At 46.4% G+C, this 23,303-nt stretch overlaps 1 protein-coding gene across 1 annotated transcript in view; it reads right to left on the bottom strand.

The window, feature by feature from the left end:
• The window catches only part of LOC126426455 (uncharacterized), a 125,014-nt gene that overhangs the window by 70,310 nt on the left and 31,401 nt on the right, over window positions 1–23,303 (bottom strand). The window lies entirely within an intron of this gene.

Raw genomic sequence — 23,303 nt, forward strand, 5'->3', positions numbered from 1 at the left:
GTGCTCTTCTTGCATGGTATGTGCCGCACAACAATTAGCACCACCGCGGAAATACTTTGCATGACCATAAGCCACCTCCCCTAGGCAACGCTTACACATCGATTTTGCTGGTCCATGCTGGAATGCTCGATGGTTGGTTGTGGTAGATTCATTCAGTAATTTTCCTTTTGTTTTCCGGATGTCTTCCACGACATCATCTCCCACCATCCAAGCGTTATCTGCAATCTTTTGCATTGAAGGTCTTCCACAGACGTCTTATTGTTTCTGACAATGGCCCACAATTCATGTCTGCAGAATTTCAGTCATTCTGCAAGGCCAAAGGTATTCAACATCTGACATCCGCGCCGTTTTCGCCACAGTCAAACGGTGCCGCTGAACGATTGGTCCGGACTTTCAAGTCACAGATGTTGAAGTTGAAAGAGTCGCATTCTCGGGAGGACGCGTTATTGCTCTTTTTTGTCCTCGTATCGCTCTCAGCCCCGAGATGGTCGCTTGCCGGCTGAGTTGCTTCACGGTCGACATCATCGAACCTTGATCTATTTGCTACACCCGCCGCATCAGGTTCCTGTGCAGCGGCAGATACCTGCATTTGCTCCAGGCGACGTTGTCTACTATCGTCACTATCGAGGTTCGCGGCGTTGGCTCGAAGGGCGCGTTCTTCGCTGCCTCGGCCGCGCTATGTATCTAGTTTTGGGTACCTCTGGTGAAGTGCGCCGGCATCTCAACTAGCTGCGCCTCTGTCGTCGCACGGGATCTGCCGCTCGCCGTCTGCTTTCAGCGACGGTGCCGTCCGGTCAGCGCCCTGGGGACCCATCTACTGGCTCGCCTCAGCCCCAGGTGTTACCGACGCTGCCTTCCATTTTGCCCCATGGCGACGCGCCGCCGCCGCCGCCGCCTGTTCTCCCGCCGGCGACGCCCGCAGTGGACGTGTCGCTGCAACTGCCGGGCGCCTCCCTGGGTCACGCGCCGCCGATCGCTTCCCATGACCGGTTGTCCTCCGACATGGAACTCTTGCCCGCTCCGGACCATATGTCGTCTTCGCCCGTCGGGTGCCCCCGCCCGATGGAGGTCGACCCTTCGGCCCCTCCTGTCTCTCTGCGGGCGCATACACCGCATGTTGGCGTGCACCCTGGAGCAGGTTTTCAGGCGTTTCCTAGCTCCCCGCGGACCGAATGGCAGGGTGCGGGTGGCACAGCCTCGCCTGTTGTTAGGCTCCCCACCTCGTCGCATACGTCAACGTGGGGTCCTCCCCACGGCGGGCGGAAGCCTTATAACACAACCGTACGCCGATTTGCGGGGGAGGAATGTGGTGTGACCGCCAGGCACCACACTTGCTAGGTGGTAGCCTTTAAATCGGCCGCGGTCCGTTAGTATTGTAGGACCCGCGTGTCGCCACTATCAGTGATTGCAGACCGAGCGCCGCCACACGGTAGGTCTAGAGAGACTTCCTAGCACTCGCCCCAGTTGTACAGCCGACTTTGCTAGCGATGGTTCACTGACAAAATATGACCTCATTTGCCGAGACGATAGTTAGCAGAGCCTTCAGCTTCGTCAATTGCTACGACCTAGCAAGGTGCCATTATCAGTTGCTATTGATCTTGTTAATCATGTACCGTCAGACCCACGTTCACCTTTAACGGATTAAAGTCAAGTGTTCCACCAGCTACGTCCATTTTTCTACATTCTAATGTCCTTGTCGTGTTCCAGACCTCACGCCAGCCTGTGTGAGCTAAAACGCGTGCCTATCGGCTTCCTCTATTCATAGGGTGTTGGCTCTCCTGCCAACCCACAACATTTGGCGACGAGGCCAAACCGCGTTCGTAACTATACTGCCCTGATTTACTTGTGTAATGGCTTCGCCACCATCTCCAGATGTACTGTCCGAATTTTATCGCTTACAGAATCAGCAGACGCAGGCCTTACTGGATGTCCTTGGACAGCTCGTCCAGGGTCAACGTGCAATGCAAAACGATGCGGCAGCCGCCGCTCCACTGCTAACGCAGCCACAACACGCTGTTGCACCAACATTTCGTCCTTTTGATGCTGCACTGGAAAGCTGGACGGAGTGGTCACGCCAATTTGGATTCCATCTCGCTGCCTACAGAATTCAAGGTAATGAGCGGCAGCGTTTTCTCCTTTCCTCCGTAGGGGTGACCACGTACCGTGTGATAGTCAAATTATTCCCCTGATGCGATGTAGCAACTCTGTCCTACGACGAAATTTTGTCTGCATTAGATGCATATTTCAAAGAATCAGTCAATGTAGTTGCAAAAAGGTATACCTTCTTTCGTACAAAACGTACGGCAGGTCAGACTAATCAGGAGTGGGTTGCAAACTTGCAAGGCCTTACTAGGGATTGTGCTTTCGAGTGTCAATGTGGACTCCCTTATTCAGATACTATGGTCCGTGATGCAATTGCTCAGAACGTTTCTGATGTTCATATAAGGGAACAGATTTTGAAACTAGTCAATCCCTCCCTTCAACAAGTGATGGACATATTGGATCGGCAGGACACACTTGACTTTGCTCAGGAATCATTTGACCCGTGTGTCAGGTTAACCGGCCCGCTGGGCGCGCTGCACGGAACAGTAAACAGCCCTCGCGCCCAGCCACGCAGCTGCCGCCAGGTTCTCAGCCACGTGTGCCGCGCAGGCAGGCAAATGCAGTGCTAAAATCATGCCCGCGGTGTGCTACTAGACATTCGCGTGAGAATTGCCCATCACGCCAGGCTATTTGCTTTTTCAGTAATAAAAAAGTACATGTTCAGAGTGTTTGCCAGAAAAAGCTCAGATCAGACACTCACTACCATTCCAGGCCCTTTGCTTCGCGCCGAATTCGAACCAAGGATACTCAGGCTCGCGAAATTTCGCCCATGGAAATTCATGTAGTTCATTCCACTCTCTCTAACAGTGACTGTGTTCGTCCCACAAAAAGTGTGCGTTGACATCACCGGAAATCCCGTCAAGTCGCAAGTGATTCTGTACCAGTGTCAGTTCACGTTGCACGAGACAGTCGCTGTTGTCGTCAGCAGGACAATAAACTTTTTGTAGACTTGGACATTAACGGCAAAGTGATACCATTCCAGCTCGATACCGGAGCTGCGGTTTCACTGATCAATCAAGACATGTACAAACAGCTGGGCACACCTCCGTTGCATGCCGCAAATGTTAAGTAGTTATTCCGGTCAACATATCCCTGTGTTAGGACAGTGCAGCCTTCTTGCAACATACAAGGGATAAACAAAACTTGGTTTCGATTTATTTCAGTTGTTTAACTTGTCTATAGTAAATCAGGTCCTATCAGTGAACCAGACTGTACCTTCAGACAGTGTTTCTTGTCTCTGTGAGGAATTTGCAGACATTTTTGCACCGGGCCTTGGTTGCGCTAAGAACTATAAAGCACATTTGGAACTGAAAGTAAACGCGCAACCGAAATTTTTCAGAGCGCGCAATGTTCCCCACGCATTGCGTGATGAGGTCGCAAAAACATTACACGATTTGGAATCGCAAGGTGTAATTGAACGTGTGCAGGCTTCTCTCTGGGCATCACCCTTAGTAATTTTGCCAAAACCTTCCGGAAAATTCAGACTTTGTATGGATTTCAAGGCAACAGTGAATCCACAACTAGTGACTGCAACTTTTCCTTTACCCCACCTGGAAGACTTTTTTGACAAACTGTGCCCGGGTAAACATTTTTCGAAGTTGGACCTAGCAGATGCGTACTTGCAGTACCGGTGGACGAAGAATCCCAGAGCGTTTTGGTGGTTAACACGCATCTTGCTTTGTTTCGATTCATATGACTGCCATTCGCGTGTGCATCCGCCCCGGCATTGTTTCAGCAATATCTACAAACTGTTTGTGCGTCGGTCCCTACTGCAGCAAACTATGTGGACGATATTGTGATCTCCGGAAAGACAGAAGAAGAACATTTAGCCAATCTCAGAACATTATTTCAGGTCTTGGGACAAAATGGTCTTCGCTTGCGGAAGGACAAATGTGTGTTTTTTCCTCGTGACTTGCCCTACCTGGGACATGTAATCAATGCCCAAGGCATACATCCCAGTCCCGAGCACCTCCGTGCCATACGAGACTTGCCTTCGCCGCAGAATTTGAAGCAGCTACAGAGTGTGCTGGGAAAAATCAACTATTACCATAAATATGTGCGCCACGCCTCTTTCATTTCAGCTCCACTTCATCGCTTACGCCGTAAAGGTGTTCCGTTCGTCTGGTCGACGGAATGCGAACGCGCCTTTCGCCAGTTGAAATCGGCGTTGCTTTCCAATACTTGCCTTACGCCATTAGATCCCCAGAAGCCCCTTTTGTTGATGGTGGATGCATCGGATTTCGGGATCGGTGCTGTGCTTGTGCACAAAGATGGATCGCACGATCGCCCTATTGCATTTGCGTCCAAATTGCTCTCATCTGCGCAAAGAAACTATTCACAGATCGAGAAAGAAGCATTGGCTCTCGTACTTGGTGTTACAAAGTTTCATGATTTCTTGTATGGTCGTCACTTTACCATCATCATAGACCACAAACCTTTGACATCGCTTTTTCATCCGAACAAGCCTCTACCTCCACGTACAGCGCAGAAATTCATTCACTGGTCTATTTTCCTCTCGCAGTACCGCTACGATATCTTGTACCGGTCCATTGCTAAGCACGGAAACGCAGATGCGTTGTCCCGTTTGCCTGTTGCTGAGGATAGAGCATTCGATTCCTCCGAACTTGCTTGCATGTTCATTGATGCGGAAACCGATGACGTGGTCGAATCGTATCCGATTGATTTTCGTCGTGTAGCTACAGCCACAGCTGCTGACCCTGTCCTTGCTACCATTCTGCGTTTTGTTGCTACGCAATGGCCCTTGTCAAAGTCAAGGATCGGGGATCCGTTGGTTCGCCGATTTTTTGCTCACAAAGAGAGACTTTTTGTACGACGTGGTGTTTGCTGTTGCGTTCAGATAATGATCAGTCCAGGGTCGTGGTCCCACGTTCGTAACAGTCCTCTGTCTTACGGCTTCTCCACCAAGGACATTGGGGTATAGTGAGAACGAAACAACTTGCTCGTCAGCACTGTACTTGGTTCGGAATCGATGCCGCGATTACGAATATGTGCTCTTCTTGCATGGTATGTGCCGCACAACAATTAGCACCACCGCGGAAATACTTTGCATGACCATAAGCCACCTCCCCTAGGCAACGCTTACACATCGATTTTGCTGGTCCATGCTGGAATGCTCGATGGTTGGTTGTGGTAGATTCATTCAGTAATTTTCCTTTTGTTTTCCGGATGTCTTCCACGACATCATCTCCCACCATCCAAGCGTTATCTGCAATCTTTTGCATTGAAGGTCTTCCACAGACGTCTTATTGTTTCTGACAATGGCCCACAATTCATGTCTGCAGAATTTCAGTCATTCTGCAAGGCCAAAGGTATTCAACATCTGACATCCGCGCCGTTTTCGCCACAGTCAAACGGTGCCGCTGAACGATTGGTCCGGACTTTCAAGTCACAGATGTTGAAGTTGAAAGAGTCGCATTCTCGGGAGGACGCGTTATTGCTCTTTTTTGTCCTCGTATCGCTCTCAGCCCCGAGATGGTCGCTTGCCGGCTGAGTTGCTTCACGGTCGACATCATCGAACCTTGATCTATTTGCTACACCCGCCGCATCAGGTTCCTGTGCAGCGGCAGATACCTGCATTTGCTCCAGGCGACGTTGTCTACTATCGTCACTATCGAGGTTCGCGGCGTTGGCTCGAAGGGCGCGTTCTTCGCTGCCTCGGCCGCGCTATGTATCTAGTTTTGGGTACCTCTGGTGAAGTGCGCCGGCATCTCAACTAGCTGCGCCTCTGTCGTCGCACGGGATCTGCCGCTCGCCGTCTGCTTTCAGCGACGGTGCCGTCCGGTCAGCGCCCTGGGGACCCATCTACTGGCTCGCCTCAGCCCCAGGTGTTACCGACGCTGCCTTCCATTTTGCCCCATGGCGACGCGCCGCCGCCGCCGCCGCCTGTTCTCCCGCCGGCGACGCCCGCAGTGGACGTGTCGCTGCAACTGCCGGGCGCCTCCCTGGGTCACGCGCCGCCGATCGCTTCCCATGACCGGTTGTCCTCCGACATGGAACTCTTGCCCGCTCCGGACCATATGTCGTCTTCGCCCGTCGGGTGCCCCCGCCCGATGGAGGTCGACCCTTCGGCCCCTCCTGTCTCTCTGCGGGCGCATACACCGCATGTTGGCGTGCACCCTGGAGCAGGTTTTCAGGCGTTTCCTAGCTCCCCGCGGACCGAATGGCAGGGTGCGGGTGGCACAGCCTCGCCTGTTGTTAGGCTCCCCACCTCGTCGCATACGTCAACGTGGGGTCCTCCCCACGGCGGGCGGAAGCCTTATAACACAACCGTACGCCGATTTGCGGGGGAGGAATGTGGTGTGACCGCCAGGCACCACACTTGCTAGGTGGTAGCCTTTAAATCGGCCGCGGTCCGTTAGTATTGTAGGACCCGCGTGTCGCCACTATCAGTGATTGCAGACCGAGCGCCGCCACACGGTAGGTCTAGAGAGACTTCCTAGCACTCGCCCCAGTTGTACAGCCGACTTTGCTAGCGATGGTTCACTGACAAAATATGACCTCATTTGCCGAGACGATAGTTAGCATAGCCTTTAGCTTCGTCAATTGCTACGACCTAGCAAGGTGCCATTATCAGTTGCTACTGATCTTGTTAATCATGTACCGTCAGACCGACGTTCACCTTTAACGGCTTAAAGTTAAGTATTCCACCAGCTACGTCCGTTTTCCTATATTCTAATTTCCTTGTCCTGTTCCAGACCTCACGCCAGCCTGCGTCAGCTAAAACGCGTGCCTATCGGCTTCCTCTATTCGTAGGGTGTTGGTTCTCCTGCCAACCCACAACACCAGCCAAACTGGAAATAGCAGACACAGACATTAGCAACAGCTTGTGCCATTAACGCATACACACTTCTTAGAACGTTTCGAATGCAAATGTACAATTCTAAAATTATACGTTTCCCCGTATAACAATATATTCTTTCTAGAATCATATTTTCACCCTACAATGGAGTGTGCGCTGATATGAAACTTCCTGGCACATTAAAACTCGAACTCGCGACCCTTGCCTTTTGCGGGCAAGTGCTCTACCAACTGAGCTACCATAGGACGACTCGCGCCCCGTCCTCACAGCTTTAATTCCGCCAGTACCTCGTCTCCTACCTTCCGAACTTCACAGAAGCTCTCCTGCGAACCTTGCAGAACTAGCACTCCTCGAAGAAAGAATATTGCTGAGACATTGCTTACCCACAGCCTGGGGGATGTTTCTAGAATGAAATTTTCACTCTACAGCCGAGTGTGCGCTGATATGAAACTTCCTGGCAGAGTAAAACTGTGTGCCGGACCGAGACTCGAACACGGGACTTTTGCCTTTGGCAGGCAAGCGCTCTATCAACTTTTTTTTCTTTTTTTTATGAAGAGGAAAAGAATATTTTTCGCATCCAACCACGCGCGCACCAATGACCTTCCGTAACCTATTCCCGCGCACTAACTACTTTTTTTCTTTTAGGAAGGTCACAGGGCGTGGTACACTCCGCACTAGCAGTGGGGTCTCTTCACGGCACTGCCGGTGCGTCGAGGCCCAAACCCCTCCCACCCCTTTTTTCATGTCCCCAGTAGGGTCATAGCACTAAGTGTGCAGAAATCTTAACACAAAATTCCCATTCTCCGATGTAAGAAAGACAAAGAAACCTCTTCTCTGAGTAGAAACTGATCACGACAAAAACTTAACAATTCTTCTTGAATCACACAAATACTTTGGAAGTCGAACACGAGTAATTCTGAACAAAATGTTTTGAAAAAAACTCTTCCTTTAACACAACCGACTTTTCATTTTCTTCTGTTCGTTCTCGTTCAAGGCGTTGTAGTGGTGCCACATATTTAACCGACACCCATTCTTCCAAAAATGATCTTCAGCATGTTGCCCTAGTGCTTCTTGTGGCTGCAATATGTGCTGATTTTTGCGTATTTACACTTCATGTAAACGCGGAATTCTATCTCGTTGTCTGACCCAAGTTCGTTGATGACATAACTAACATATTTTCCCAGTAACCAGCTAATGGCGTTCGTTTTTAATTTCGGAAAGTATGTAATGTCTGGTCTCAGGAGGAGCGATTGCGTTGTATATTCTGCCGGGGATCTGGCGAGAAAGACGATTTATTGCCTGATCCAGTTCCAGTTATTCACATTGCCGCCACAGGTGAATCTATGGATGAGTGTATCCACCAGACGGCATTTTCCACAAAGGTGTGTCTGGTTTAAACCGATCCCATACAGTCTGTCGTTGGTGCTGATGACATTGTTAACTGTTTTGTACCATGCGGAAATAGCGTCTGCAGATAGCCCGGCATAGTTGATGTTCCGCCATACAGCTTTCCAGTCACAATTAGGAAATTTCTTTTCAATTTTGTTTCTGCCCTCATTTAACTTCCTTTCAAGTATGATGTCGCGCGCTGTGATACATGTGTTGCTTCTGATTTCGTCACTAAGGTAACTTGCTTCGAGGAAAAAGTTCCTCTCATACCGCAGACGGGCATTAATCCTTCGCACATCAATCGGTGCTTGCAGGCTATGGGGTGTCACAGCCTCAAAGAGCTTTGCGGTTATACATTGTGGAACTTCTCTGAGTGTATGGAAAGCCCGTTTGAGGAACAGAGCAGACGCTTTATTTCGAATGTCCACCAAACCGAGGTCCCCGTTCCTGACATCCAGTATAACGGTAGTCGCACCAACCCTGAATATGTCTCCTCGCCATAAATAATTGGTAACTGTGGACATGATCCCTTTCGCTACTAGTTTGGGGATTGGAAATACCTGTGCAGTGAAATACGATTTAGACAAAATGCAGGAGTTCATGAATCTGACTTTTCGCACCTGGTCCACAGTTCGATGGATGTTCTCCATTACAGCACTATGAACTTTCCTCCTAGCTTCTGTCCAGTTAAAAGCAGCCATGCTCATCGGACATGCCATTAAGGTAATTCCCAAAGTTTTATGTTTGTTGTCTTGTTTTGCCCATGCCAATCGGAGGTGATCTAGGCACTGCAGATTCAATACTTTACTTTCGTTTTCATTGGTTGTCGCTCCCGACACTAGACAATTCTTTTGGATTTCTCTTTCCAGTGTAACTGTCTCCTCCTTATTCCTTATTACAACGCCCACGTCATCAGCATAAGCTCGTATGACAGTTTTCTCACCACTCAATGTTATACCTGTTAATCTTGCGTGGACAGTGCGGAGAAAGGGCTCTAATGATACGGTAAATAAAAATATAGATAAGGGACTGCCCTGTGGAACCCCTCGCCTTATCTGTATGGGCTTAGATGTTTGGCCATTGATTGCTATTTTCGCATTTATACCCGTTGCAATATTTCTTAGCATGTTGACAATCTGAGGGTGGAAAGCCATCCTCGACAGCGTCGCAAAGAGGTATCTATGACTAACGCGGTCAAAAGCTTTGTTGAAATCTATAAAGATTAAAGCACATTTTATACTTGCCACTGACGTAATTGCAATGACGTCTCTGTATGCAGATAGACTTTCGAATATCGTTCTGGTTGGAGAACAAGATTAATGATGACTCAATATTTTGTTGGAAAAGGCACGGAGTCTTTTGTTGACAATACGCAAAATTATTTTGTAATCAGAATTTAGTAGCGAAAGAGGCCGATAATTGTTTAAGTTGGTTTTGCCTTTACTCTTAGGAATCAGTACTATTTTACTTTCCTTAAACTCTGCAGGGACCGCTTTTCCGGTCAGGACCTCATTCGCCATGGAAGTGATCTTGTCCCCAATTATAGACCAGTAGCGGGCATAAAAATCCACATGAAGGCCACCAAGTCCCGGAGATTTTTTGAGAGGTGAGTTACGCACTGCCTCATGCACTTCATCTTTAGTAATAGGTGACAGGATGTCAGCGTTTTCTGTTCCCGACAACTGTGGACCTAAAATAGTGAGAAAGTCCTCGAGAGCTGCATCGTCCACTGTGGTAGGGGCATATAAGTTGTCATAGTACCTGTGGACTTGGTCCAGTATTTCTTTCTGGCATGTGAGCCTTGTACCAGTATGCGTCTGGACTTCAGCAATAAAAGCTTGACGTCTGTTTTTAGCATGCCGCACCAAGTGATACAGAGAAGCAGTTTCATCAGCTACTACTGATGTGGCTTTCGATTTAATTTTTAGTCCCTCCATCTGCTGCTGTTTAGTGCTTAATAACTTGGCTTTTATTTTTTGATATCATTCAGACGAATTACGTCATCATGTGCCTCTTGATATAAGTCTCTTAAAACTTTATAATAAAGCTCCATAGTATTCCTCAACTCCCTGCGCCTCGCTACACTATACTGCATGACAACTTTCAGCAGCCTTGGTTTAGCCCTCCTAGTCCACCAGTCAATGACTGTTGGGTGCTTGTCTGCTGTGGTGCGGAGGCCCATAGTCCACACTACTCTTATTTCCTGTTCCAGTTCTTCGTCAGTTAAAACAGATATATTCAAATTCCTACTCTTATTTCCCGTTCCAGTTCTTCGTCAGTTAAGACAGATATATTCAAATTCCATTGCCCTCTGAATCGACGGGTTGGCTGTACACTTAAATTAAAGCAAGTTAAAAGTGTACTGTGATCGCTAAAATACACGGGAACTGTTTCAACGTTTAATAAAAAAATTTGCAGATTTGGTTGCACGTAAATTCTATCTAGTCTGCTGCGGGAGTGGCTGGTTATATGCGTGAACTCGACTGATGTCGGGTGCTGAAGTTCCTATACATCTTTGAGTTGTAGATCACTTACTAAATTTTTTAACTGTGGCGAGTAGTTGAAATTGGGTTGTTGATCTTTCTGGTTTAAAACACAGTTAATATGTCCCCCTAATATAAGAGAACACGGATTTTTCCTCAATAAATAAATTACTTCATCTTAAAAAGCATCGCACCATCCAATTTATGGGAATTTCCTGATGGGGCGAAAAGGTTAAGCACGGTCATATCGAAAATTTTTATGCCTACGGCTCTTCCTGATTCTAGTCGTTCGATTTCAGTCACCGGAATGCCTTCCCTTATAAGAATGGCTGTACCGATATTAAAGCTGTGAGGACGGGGCGTGAGTCGTGCTTGGGTAGCTCAGTTGGTAGAGCGCTTGACCGCGAAAGACGATGGTGCCGAGTTCGAGTGTCGGTCTGGTACACATTTTTAATCTGCCAGGAAGTTTCATATCAGCTCACGCTCCGCTGTAGAGTGAAAATTTCGTTCTAGAAACATCCCCCAAGTTGTGGCTAAGCCATGTCTCCGCAATATCCTTTCCTCCACGAGTGCTAGTTTCTGCAAGGTTCGCAGGAGAGCTTCTGTGAAGTTTGGAAGGCAGGAGACGAGGTACTGGCGGAATCAAAGCTGTGGGGACGGGGCGTGAGTCGTGCTTGGGTAGCTCAGTTCGTAGAGCGCTTGCCCGCGATAGGCGAAGGTCCCGAGTTCGAGTCTCGGTCCGGCACACAGTTTTAATCTGCCAGAAAGTTTGATATCAGTGCACGCTCCGCTGTAAAGTGAAAATTTCGTTGTAGAAACATCCTCCTGACTGTGGGTAAGCCATGTCTCCGCAATATCCTTTCTTCCAGGAGTGCTAGTTTCTGCTAGGTGCGCAGGAGAGCTTCTGTGAAGTTTGGAAGGTAGGAGACGAGGTACTGACAGAAGTAAAGCTGTGAGGACGGGGCGTGAGTCGTGCCTGGGTAGCTCAGTTGGTAGAGGGCTTCTCCGCAAAAGGCGAAGGTCCCGAGTTCGAGTCTCGTTCCGTCACACAGTTTTAATCTGCCAGGAAGTTTCATATCAGCGCACGCTCCGCTGTAAAGTGAAAATTTCGTTCTAGAAACATCCCCCTGGCTGTGGGTAAACCATGTCTCTGCAATACCCTTTCTTCCAGGAGTGCTAGTTTCTGCAAGGTTCGCAGGAGAGCTTCTGTGAAGTTTGGATGGTAGGAGACGAGATACTGGCGGAATTAAAGCTGTGAGGACGGGACGTGAGTCGTGCTTGGGTAGTTGAGGAAGTTTGAATATATTCCTTGTTCGACAGAAAAATAAAGGGAACCTCTCATGACGGTAAAGCTTCGGCGAAACATGTATGGGTGACAAAGAAGAAACTGTGTTTTGATGAAGGCAGGACGTTTTCAAATAACTTTTATTTACAGGTAGACTTTAAGGGAATATTGGGGACTGCCTGTACAGGGTTCTGTGTTTCACGCATCTACGCTTTTCTGTAAACCGACTGATTCCAAATATTACTCACTGGTATGGCAGGTGTAGGATAACTATTATCTGCTTATTTTTTAAGTGTACAGTTTTACGTTTACAAACCAAGTAAAGGAAGTTTTCAGTTTTCACTGCAGTTTAACTCTCGATTGAGCGCGACTATGCATAAAATGCGCCACCCGCAAATGGCATTGTCTTGTCCAAATTCTCTGCATAATAAATAAAAAAAATTGCATTGTTGTTGTAAAATTGCCTGCCGTACCTATACCTTCATTATAGCTTCTGCTAGCTCAGTGGTAAGTTGTGTTGTCACACGTCCAAGTGCGCAGCAGAAACGTATAATAAACAACGCGTGTGCCGTCTTAGAATACAAGGTACACAACGCGCCCAGTCGTGTAAGTGGCGTTCCTTTCACGCTCACCTAGTTACCTTTGGTCCACAAGCGGGCCCTGCCACCCTGTACAGGCCACAACAAAGCTGGCCGACAACGAGGAGCCTGCATGGCCACTCCAGGATCCAGGGTTCGACACCGAATCAGGCAAGAAAATTGGCGATGACGCTGAGGAAGAAGAGGAACAGTTTGCCACACGACGTGACCGAGGTTCGGATCCCGAACGGGAACAGAATTCAGACGATGACCGCAAACAGTCGCTCTCCGCTGTTTATATTTTTACTAGGAAAGAGAAAAATGAAAATGGAATCAATTATGGGCTAATGTAGTCATAAAAACAAAAAGAAAAAATATTGTAAAAATATTTCCTGGGTCAGAAAGTGTATCCAGAAAGGTCATAAGTGAAATGGACAGTACTTAGCCTGGAAACGATTGACAAAATATTAAGTACACACTCTTGTGTACTCAGTCTAAGATAGAAAGTGTACAGCATTCAAGAGAAAGGGATGCTAAAAACACTACAGAAGAAGAAATAATGGCATTACTGGGATTGCTTTACCTCTCTGGGATTACGCAAGCCAGCCACACTAATGTTGTCGAACTGTGGAGAGCAGATGGCAGAAGTATGGAGATTATGGGAGCTGTGATGAGCTATAGAAGACTGCTGTTCCTTTTAAGTTGCATCCGTTTTGACGACAAAAGCTCAAGACAAGAAGGGAGAGCAACTGATAAACTTGTTGCAATAAGGCAGTTATTACAATGTGACAAATGGAGGGGTCTACATAGTCGATCAACTGGGAAGAGCGTATTCCATAGCATGGGTCACAAGAAGATGGCCACTGGTCGTATCCTATTCTATAATGGATATAGCTGGAAAAAGAGCTCAAATCATTTTCGACGCAAATGAGGTAAATCCAGAAAAGGAGCATTTTACTTGAAAGACTTAGCATTTTCCCTTGCGAGGCTTCAGCTAGTCAAAACAGATAAGGTTGCTTCACTTCCTGTCAAAGTAGCAACTTTCCTAGAGAAATTCAAAGATCCATGGGTTGAAACAATTGGGTAGCCTGCCACCAAGAAAAGAGGACGGTGTGTGACATGTGGACGAGAGAAAAAGAAAAAGCACCTCTACTACCTTAAGTTGCAGCTCAGACCGCAGCTTTCTTTAGCAAAAGGCATGGGAGAACGGCGCTTACATGTGAAAAGTTTCAAGTAGTTCTCGAAAATGCGTAAGACGGTTAACAATGCATTTAGAACGAAATTGGTGATAAATGACACTGTCCAGCTCGAAGGTTAAGACCTTATCCAGATGTGATTAGGTACATGCGGTGCTTTTGCTTTGAGGTAGTACTTTTGGACGTGCTGATAGCCAGTAAAGGAATATTTTAGTGAAATGGTTTAAAGAATTTACTTCAAAGGCGCAATGAAATCTTTACAAGTTTTCTCCCAGAGCAACTTACGCTGTGCCTACGTGACAGAAGTTGCCTGCCTTCCATGACTGTGGCAGTTCTGTCCAGTTGAAGCCGCTGACAAGGGACGCCTTGAGCCCTGTGCTGAGACTGCTAGTGGATTCACGCCATCGGTTTTACCCAGTAGCGTGTGTGGGATACAGGTCACGTGTGTGGACACTGGAGCACTCTGCAATGCAGAACATGGTTGCTTCTCTCTCTCGTGATCCTGACCTCGAGCAGAACAGACGTCTTCTTAGGAGACGTTCCACGAACGGCCACCAACATCAGTTAATATGATTCGTCACCCCTTCTGTTGCCATCTTCAATTAGTACTTTGGCCTCCTAGAATGGCCTAAACCTGGTAACTTCCGTCTCTAGGCGCGCTCCTTGCACAGTGTGCACTGAAATCCAACATTTCCCCTCCTTCCCTGACCATGTTCACTTTGTTACAGACAACTACACCGTCTGTGCAGTGACTGTTAACTATGTCTGCCAGATCATTAATGTCCGACATGTGCAGCAGGAGTCCCACAGCTCCCCTGGGACGCGCCTGCCCGTGACCCTCGTCGTGCTGCCCACACATGGCCGAGCCGTCGCTCCTCGGGCCTGTACCGCCACAGTCCTGGAAGGCGGCCCTCGCGAGCTCACGTGACGAGTGTGGAGAGGGTTCTGACACCATCAGCCGGTCTGAGCACCCTCGTCCCGGTTCGTGTAGCAGGTGTAGTGCAATTTTATTCCTTCGAGGATCCATCTTTGATGAAAACTGGGCATCGGTTGCTTCACAAGTTGACAACTGAAAACATGTATATAGAGGCATGTGGACACCCGTAAGTCTAGTTTAACGGAGATGAGCAGACAGTTGGCCGTGAGGTCATGGAAGGAATCACCTGGGCATTTGCCTGAAGTAATTTAGGAAGATCACGAAGTAACATAATCAGAACATCTGGTGGGAATTACACAGCCAGCATCATCCTGTATACAGGGTCAGAGTGTTAGAAGCAGCGATTTGAAAAGCTCCTAAACTGTTTGTCAAACAAGGATACCTGATCCGTCTATTGTGACTTACGCTTGCTACTGTTTGCCCAAATCATTCCAAAGAAATGACAGGAACATCATTGCCATCCTCATAATCGTCATATGAGCCTTTTCCCGCATCATGTGGGGTCGGCGTTGTTTTGCCGGATTCTTCTCTTCCATAAATTCCTATCCAGTGCTTCTTCTCTGAGCCATCTTTTCTCCCGTAGGTCTCCTGCCACCTTGTCTTTCCACCTCAGTTTGGGTCTTCCTCTTCTCCTTGATTTTTCGATTTCTAGGTCTTCAACTCTTCTCCCCGCGTAGTACTCCCCTCTTCTCTGCACGTGTGAATACCATCTCAGCCTACTTTCTCGGATCTTCTTCCCTACGCGCTCCACTTTCACTGTTCCCCTGGTGTACACTTTCCTTAGTCTATCCTTTCGTGTCACCCCAATCATCCACCTTATCATTCTCATTCCAGCCACTTCCATCTTTTCCTCTTGCACTTTTGTAATTGGGCAAGTTTTTGCACTATACAGCATCGCAGGCCTCACCACAGACTTGTAAAACTCTCCTTTCATTCTGCAGCTAACCTTCTTATCACACAGTACTCAGCTCAGTTTCCTCCAGTTCATCCATAACTATATATCCTCTGCTGTATTTCGACCTCCAGTCCTCCATTACTTTTCATGTAAGAGCCTAGGTATTTAAATTTCTTGATCATCAGTTGTTCTCCTTGCAGGTTAATATATAGATTTTTCGCATCGTTTGTTGGTTTTTCTTCTCCCGGCATAAATCCAAATTGTTCTTTACATACGTCAGTTTCTAGACGCACCCTGTTCTCAAATATCCTTTCCAAGATCTTCATTATGTGGGACATCACTTTTATCCCTCTATGATTGCCCTTATGTAGAAGCATACTGCTTCTCCACACATGCGGCGTTCTTTCTCCTTTCCAGATCTTCTGCATTAGATCCCAGAGACTTCTCCATGCTTCTATTGGGATTTGGTCAGCTCCTAGGGCCTCCCATTTTTCATTTTCTTCATCGCATGTTGGACTTCTTTCCTACTTATGCTTTGGGTCATTCTTTCATTTATATCTCCATTCTCATACTTCTCTCATACATTTTCCTCATTCAAAAGCCTTTGAAAGTACTCCCACCAAGGTCGTATAATACTACACCTGATTTATCCTTTATCGGCCTCACTGATGTTATGTCCTTGGTCGCCTTATCTCTTGCTTTAGCTATCCGTAGGAGTTGCCTGTCGTCCTGTCTTCCTTCCAGCTCTTCATACGCCTCTTCCAAGACAGGATCATGCATGCCAAAGTACCGTAGCTGACATCTTATCATTCCGAGAACGAGGTGCCGGAGAAAAGAAAATGTCAAAACTGAAGCTGTGAGTACGTCGTGAGTCATGTCTCCACAGAATAATTGTATTTGGAACACTTCCAGATGGTGTTTTCGTACAAAAAAAGGAACTGTGAGTCCTTCTGGATGCAAAACGATTTTGTTGTTTAGTTATTTATTCCCCAATCTTGTTTCAGCGACAAATGTCGCCTTAATTAATGGGTCATGGGGTCTTCATATCTAAAACATGCAGAGAATAGCATAGTTATAAAACACTGTAAAACATTATTATATGTGTACTGTTTGTTTTATAAATCCTATTTTCCGTGAGTACTTTCATAATTCCTTATTTATTATACAGTACGGCATGGTTTTAAGATTGTTGTTGGTGTTTGGGGCATATTTTCTGTGTGCCTCTGTTGCCGTTTTTCGCGGCATAGCTTATGTCATCTGCAAATGTATGAGCGGCTATTACTAAACAAATTCAAAAACATTATGTATGTCAGCGTCATACAGTTGGGATTGCCGTAGTGTTGTGGATACAGTTTTGACGTGTACTCGGTTGTTACATAGTTTCTCGTGTACTTACGTTCGCGGCACGGCTTTCAGCTAATTTTACACACAGAAAAACGTAAGTTTCGCACTTCGTTCATAATCCAAAACATTACGCCATCTTGCCATTAGCATGTGTCGCGAGAAATGTATCGCATGTTACAAGGACGCTATGAAAATTGTAGCGGAAGTTCTGACGACTTCAGTTCTTCGTTTATGTCTTTTTACGTGTGTGTGCATTCTGTTATGTGTAGATCACTTTCGATATTAGTAGAGGTGCAGTTTTTGTTCATTGGGTGTCTTGCGAAAGTGGAATGTGTGCTGTCACTTTTTAGGACTTTGTGTACTTCGTTCGGATATTTTTGATTGTTTCTATGGGTTAGGCCTGATAGCAGTTACATGTGAGCTGGTATATTCCAGCATGCTGAATTTTTCTGATATTCTTTTGCCTGGTCTTAGCCTTTTATGAACTATGTTGTTTGTTTAGAATGTTATTGGGATCCCTTGCTGTTTCAAGATGTTTCCAGTTCTATGTGATATTTTATTACTGTATGTCAGTGTGTACCATATGTTTCCGTTTCCTGGAGTGATGTGGTCTGCTGTGTTGTCTGTGTGTTTGGCCTGTGGGTTTTCAGATTCTTTGCTTGTGCTTTTGAGTGGGTGGCCACTATTTTTATGTTTCATATTTACCTTGCTGTTGAGCTTGTTTATGATATCTGTTTTGTAGTTATTTTCAACAGCAATTTGTTTGATTATAAATTGTTCAAATGGCTCTGAGCACTATGGGACTTAACTGCTGTGGTCATCAGTCCCCTAGAACCACCACATCCACGCCCGATGCAGGATTCGAACCTGCGACCGTAGCAGTCGCGTGGTTCCAGACTGTAGCGCCTAGAACCGCTCGGCCACTCCGACAGGCTGTGTTTGATTATATTTAGTTCCTGCGTGTACTCTTCAGTTTAAGACGTGTTCTGTTTATCCTGTGGAGCATGGGTGCAAAGCTGGCATATTTACTGAATGTATGGTGGTTGGATGAGATATGGGTAGCAGTGGTTGTGGATGTGGGTTTTCCGAAGATGGAAAAATAATGTTGGTGCTTGTTTCTTGTAACTGTAAGATTCAGGAAATTTAGAGTCTTGTTTTTTTTTTTTTCTCTTTCCTTTGTGAAGTGGGTCTGAGGTAGTACTGTGTTGATGTTACTGTGTAGCTCTTCAACTGTTTTGTGTTTCATCTATAAGACAATTATGTCATCCTCGTATCGGTACCAGTCAATTATTTTGTACTCATCTTGTTTTAAAAAGTTGTTGAATATTGTGTTCTCTATACGATCCAAGAATATGCCTACTAATTTCCCACTGAGGGGATATCCCATGGCTAGCCTCTCGTTTTGTTGCTGAAAGTGAAGTAGTTTTGTTCAGTGATTAGACTAAGAATGGATAAGATTTCATTTATTTGTCTTTCTGGGAATTTCTTGTACTTTAGCTGTTGTTCTATAGTGTTCATAGTTTCTTCTGTGAGTATGTGTGTGTACATATCAGAAGATACATGTTTTGCTGTTGGGGGGATGTTCTTAATTTTCTCTATTATGTCTTCTGGCGTTTTGAAGCTTCTGTTGTTTGTGTATGTGTATGTTTTCTCTAGGAATGTGTACAGATGTCTCTCTGAAGTCCACCGCTGGCCTGACTAGAGTGAGAAGTTTGTGGACCTTTGGGAGGCCTGTTAAGAGTGGAGCTCTAGGACTCCTTTGTATCATTCTTTTTGTCTGGTTCTGTGTGAGGATGCGTGTGATGCTTTCTATTAATGTCTTTGGGTTCCTTTGATATCTTTGTGCTGGATAATCACTTAGGTTGGTCATTTTATTCTATCCCAGAAGTTTTTCTGTTTATACCAACAACAAAAGAAGAAAATTATTACATACAAAAAGCAATAGTGGAAGGGAAAAACGTAATAAACGGAGAAACAACACTTTTCAACAACACAATCTTCACTGCTCTGAGAGAACTGACGCACGACACACGACAGAAAGCACACACTTGCAAAAGATTCACTCGCCCATCAGACAGAGACACATAAATGAGGAACGGAAGTCATCAGAACTTGCGCTTAAATTTTCATAACCTTCTTGCAACATGTGATACATTTCTCACGAGACACGCCAGCGGCAAGTTGGCGTAACTTTATACATTATGAAAGAAGTGCGACGGTTATGTATTTCTGTGTGTAGAACTAGCTGCAAGCCGTCCAGCGAACATCAGTACACGAGAAACTATGTAACAACCTAGTACACACCGAAACTGTACCCACATCACTACCGTAATCCCAACCGCATAACGCTGACATACGGAAGTTCACGTTTTCGTATTTTTTAGTAATAGTCGCTCACACAGTTGCAAATGACATGATTTATGTTGAGAAAAAAAGCAACAGAAAAACACAGAAAATATGCCCCAAACACCAACAAGAATCTTAAAACCACGCTGTAATGTATAATAAATAAGCTATTATGAAAGTACCCACAGAACACAATATTTAAACAGAAACAGTAAACATGTATAACGTTTTACACCGTTTTATAACTGTGCTATTTTCTGCATGTTTTACATTGATGGCGAAATTGGTCTCTGAAACTAACATGGGCAATGAATAAATAAATAAATGAACAACAAAAATATTTTGCATCAAGGCGGACCGACAATGCCCACATTGTTGTTCATATCTCGATACTACAGTTGGTGTGAGAAGCGTCCGCAAAAGGAGGAGGACTGGGTTTGAGTGCCGGCCTGACACACAGTTTCCATCTGTCAGCAAGATTCAGATTTCAGATTAGTGAGAAATAACGTTATTTCTGTTATCATTACAACTGTCGTAGTTATTTGTCGTTGTTATTGTTAGTTCGAAGACCGGTTTGATGCCGCTCTCCATGCTACACTATCCTGTGCGAGCACCTTCACCTCCAAAACACTACTGCAGCCTGCATTCATCTGAACCTGTTTGCTGTACTCATCACTCGGTGTCCCTCTACAAGTTTTTCTCCCCACACTACTTCTCCATTACCAAACGGACGATTCGCTGACGTCCCAGGAGGTGTTCTGTCAACTGATCCCTTCTTTCAGTCAAGTTGTGGCATATTTTTTACTGTCTCTAATTCGATTCAGTATCTTCTCATTAATTAAACCATCTAAACACCTATTCTTCAGCAGTTTGCTCTAGCACTACATCTCAGTACCTCATATTCTCTTCTTGTGTCAGCTGCTTACCATCCATGTTTCACTCCATGCAAGGCTACACTCGTGACAAGTACCTTAAGAAATGACAGCCTAAAGGTCAAATTTATGTTAAACAGCAAAACAATTACTCTTTTCCAGAGATGTTTTCCAAGCCCTTGCCAGTCTGTATTTTATGTCCTGTCTACTTCGGCTGCAAACAATTATGTTGCTGCCTGAATAGGACAACTCATCTACTGCTTTAGAGTCTTCCTTCCTAATCTAATTACGCTTTTGAATGTGACAGGACAACGTTTCAGCAATCTTATTAGCTCGCTTAGTAAGATAAGGATACGTTGAGATGTATTTCACTACTTAATACACACATCAAAAAAATAGATTGCATCACCTCGGTTCCGAGAGTTCCGGAACCTGTACAGAAAATTGGAATAGATATCAACATAAACATCATTTCCACCCTTTTTATTGGTCAAGAAAACCACACGTAGCACGTTGTTCCACCATACAGCGAGACCTTCAGAGGTGATGGTCCAGATGCTGTACACACTAGTACCTCTAATACCCAGCAGCACGTCCTCTGGGATTGATACATGCCTGTATTCGTCGTGGCGTGCTATCCACAAGTTCTTCAAGGCACTGTTGGTCCAGATTGTCTCACTCCTCAACGGCGAATCGGCGTAGATCCCTCAGATTGGTTGGTGGGTCACGTACCGCGCTGCACGGTGTCGTGGTTCCAAAGATGGACTTCGCCACGGACGTCGGGTGTGAAGTTGCGCATTATGCAGCCGATTGAGAACAGTTTCAGTTGTAACAGGACGTCCTGTGGCTGCACGAAAAGCGTTATTCAACATAGTGGCGTTGCTGTCAGGGTTTCTCTGAGCCACAATCCGTAGGTAGCGGTTATCCACTGCAGTAGTAGCAGCTCTGAGCGAGGCATGTGATTTGCAGTTCCAGTCTCTCTGTATCTCCTCCATGTCCGAACAACATCGCTTTGGTTCACTCCCAGAAGCCTGGACGCTTCTCCTGTTCAGAGCCTTCCTGGCACAAAGCAACCATGCGGACGCGATCGAACCGCGGTATTGACCGTCTAGGCACGGTTGAACTACGGACAACACCAGCCGTGTACCTCCTTCCTGGTGGAACGACTGGAACTGTCGGACCCCTTCCGTCTAATAAGCGCTGCTCATGCACGGTTGTTTACGTCTTTGGGCAGGTTTAGTGACATCTCTTAACAGTCGAAGGGACTGTAACTGTGATACAATATCCACAATCAACGTCTATCTTCAGGAGTTCTGGGAACTGGGGTGATGCAAAACTTTTTTTCATGTGTGTATGACGGAGACCAAACCATATTTGACAGAAAATGAAACTAAGTAAATGAATTATCGTTCGATGATCGACAGAGCACGAAAATAATATCACAACGGAAACATTTTCCCAATGTTGTGCAGATGTTACGAATTTAATCACAACCCATCATATCTCAGCATAAGAACATAAATCCTAGTCCGTGATTATGTAAATAGTAGTTGCAGAACATCAGGAACGTTTTCCTTTATGATATTAAAATGGCATTATATGCAAATGAGGAACTAAGATTGGAGATTTGTGTATGTTCAGTGAACAGTACACATATGCCTCTAACAGCAATAACAACACTTGGGTGGTGATCGTAAAACGATATGTCTTTTGTAGAAAGAAAGTAATCCACCGATTATGGTACACCATTTATGAGTGAAATTAAAAACGAACAAAGTGTGCTTGAAGTCGCCAACTACAAAGTTATTTCCCACCTGATGCTTATCACAGACGAATTAAGTGTTGGCTAAAAGTGTACAAAACGCAGAGCTTCTGGAAAGCATGAACTAATCTCATCAGACGAAATGCTATGCCTCCACTTAATTGAGCACAGAGGTCGCTTTGGAGGGCTGGATGCCGTGCTGCATGGGAGGAACCAGGCGGTCACGTGACGCTCCACCGCTGACGTCAGTGGTGACGGTGAGGTGACAATCGCGGTGTGTACGTGCCAGTCGCTGGCGTGAGATCAGGGCGGTCACCTGCGTCGAGGTGGAGATGTCGAGAATTGGCAGAAAGAAATTTTTGCGTTTCGGCATGTCCACGACCACACCACTAGTAAAGTTACACGATCTGTTGGTCTATCAATGTGGACTGTCCAAGTATTTGGAACGAATGGTGAACCACTCGTAGTGGTGTGAGGCAGTGGCGTAAAAAGATCCTAGCCGACAGGGCTGTTGACGAGTGTCACTCCAAGTGACTGGCGATCGGTTTCAAACGAGACGCAAATTGCCAATGCCTGGCAAAGCAGTTCCATCTGAACCAGCTGCCTAGCAATCGTTCGGAAGGCGGCTGCACAGACTCGACATTTGGAGTCAGCGGCCGTCGCTCACACAGACACACACAGCTGCGCGTCTTGAGTGGCCCAAACCACACAGAGAAGGACAGTGGCTGGGTGGAGGTGCGTCACACGAGTCGCGCGATTTCGCCTCTTCTGAAATTATGGAGGTGGCGATGGGACCGACGGCCTATAGAGGATGCAGTTCAAGCCACTGGTGGTTCCATGGTGTCATAGGGGTGTTTCTATCACCGCGACTTGGATTCAGTCACTACAGTCAATGTGAACCTGAACCAGCACGTTTGTTTCAACATTCTCGGTGACGAAGTGTTGCCCTATTCTCTGGACTCTTGCGTTGTAGAAGATGACACACACAGTCGTGTTCCCAGGGCTGCGTGCATACACTCCCGGTTTCACGAACACTCAGGCGCCCTACAGCTCATCGAGGCGACCATTAGGCAACCCAGTCTCAGAGCCGCAGACGTTGTACGGTACTGTCTGGAACAGCAGCTGAGACGTGGCAGCCGGGATCTGATGCATCAGTGGGAGGCCTCGGGCAGATGCTGCGTATCTGAAGAAACTTTCGGAACTCTCTTCCCCGCCGAGTTGACGAAGTCTTCGAGGCTAGAGGCGGTAATACCGTGATGCCATTTCATGATCCTTGAAGCAAAAGTTGGCTTGA

The sequence above is a fragment of the Schistocerca serialis genome, chromosome 11 (genome assembly GCF_023864345.2).
Source record: "Schistocerca serialis cubense isolate TAMUIC-IGC-003099 chromosome 11, iqSchSeri2.2, whole genome shotgun sequence".
Classification (NCBI taxonomy): domain Eukaryota; kingdom Metazoa; phylum Arthropoda; class Insecta; order Orthoptera; family Acrididae; genus Schistocerca; species Schistocerca serialis.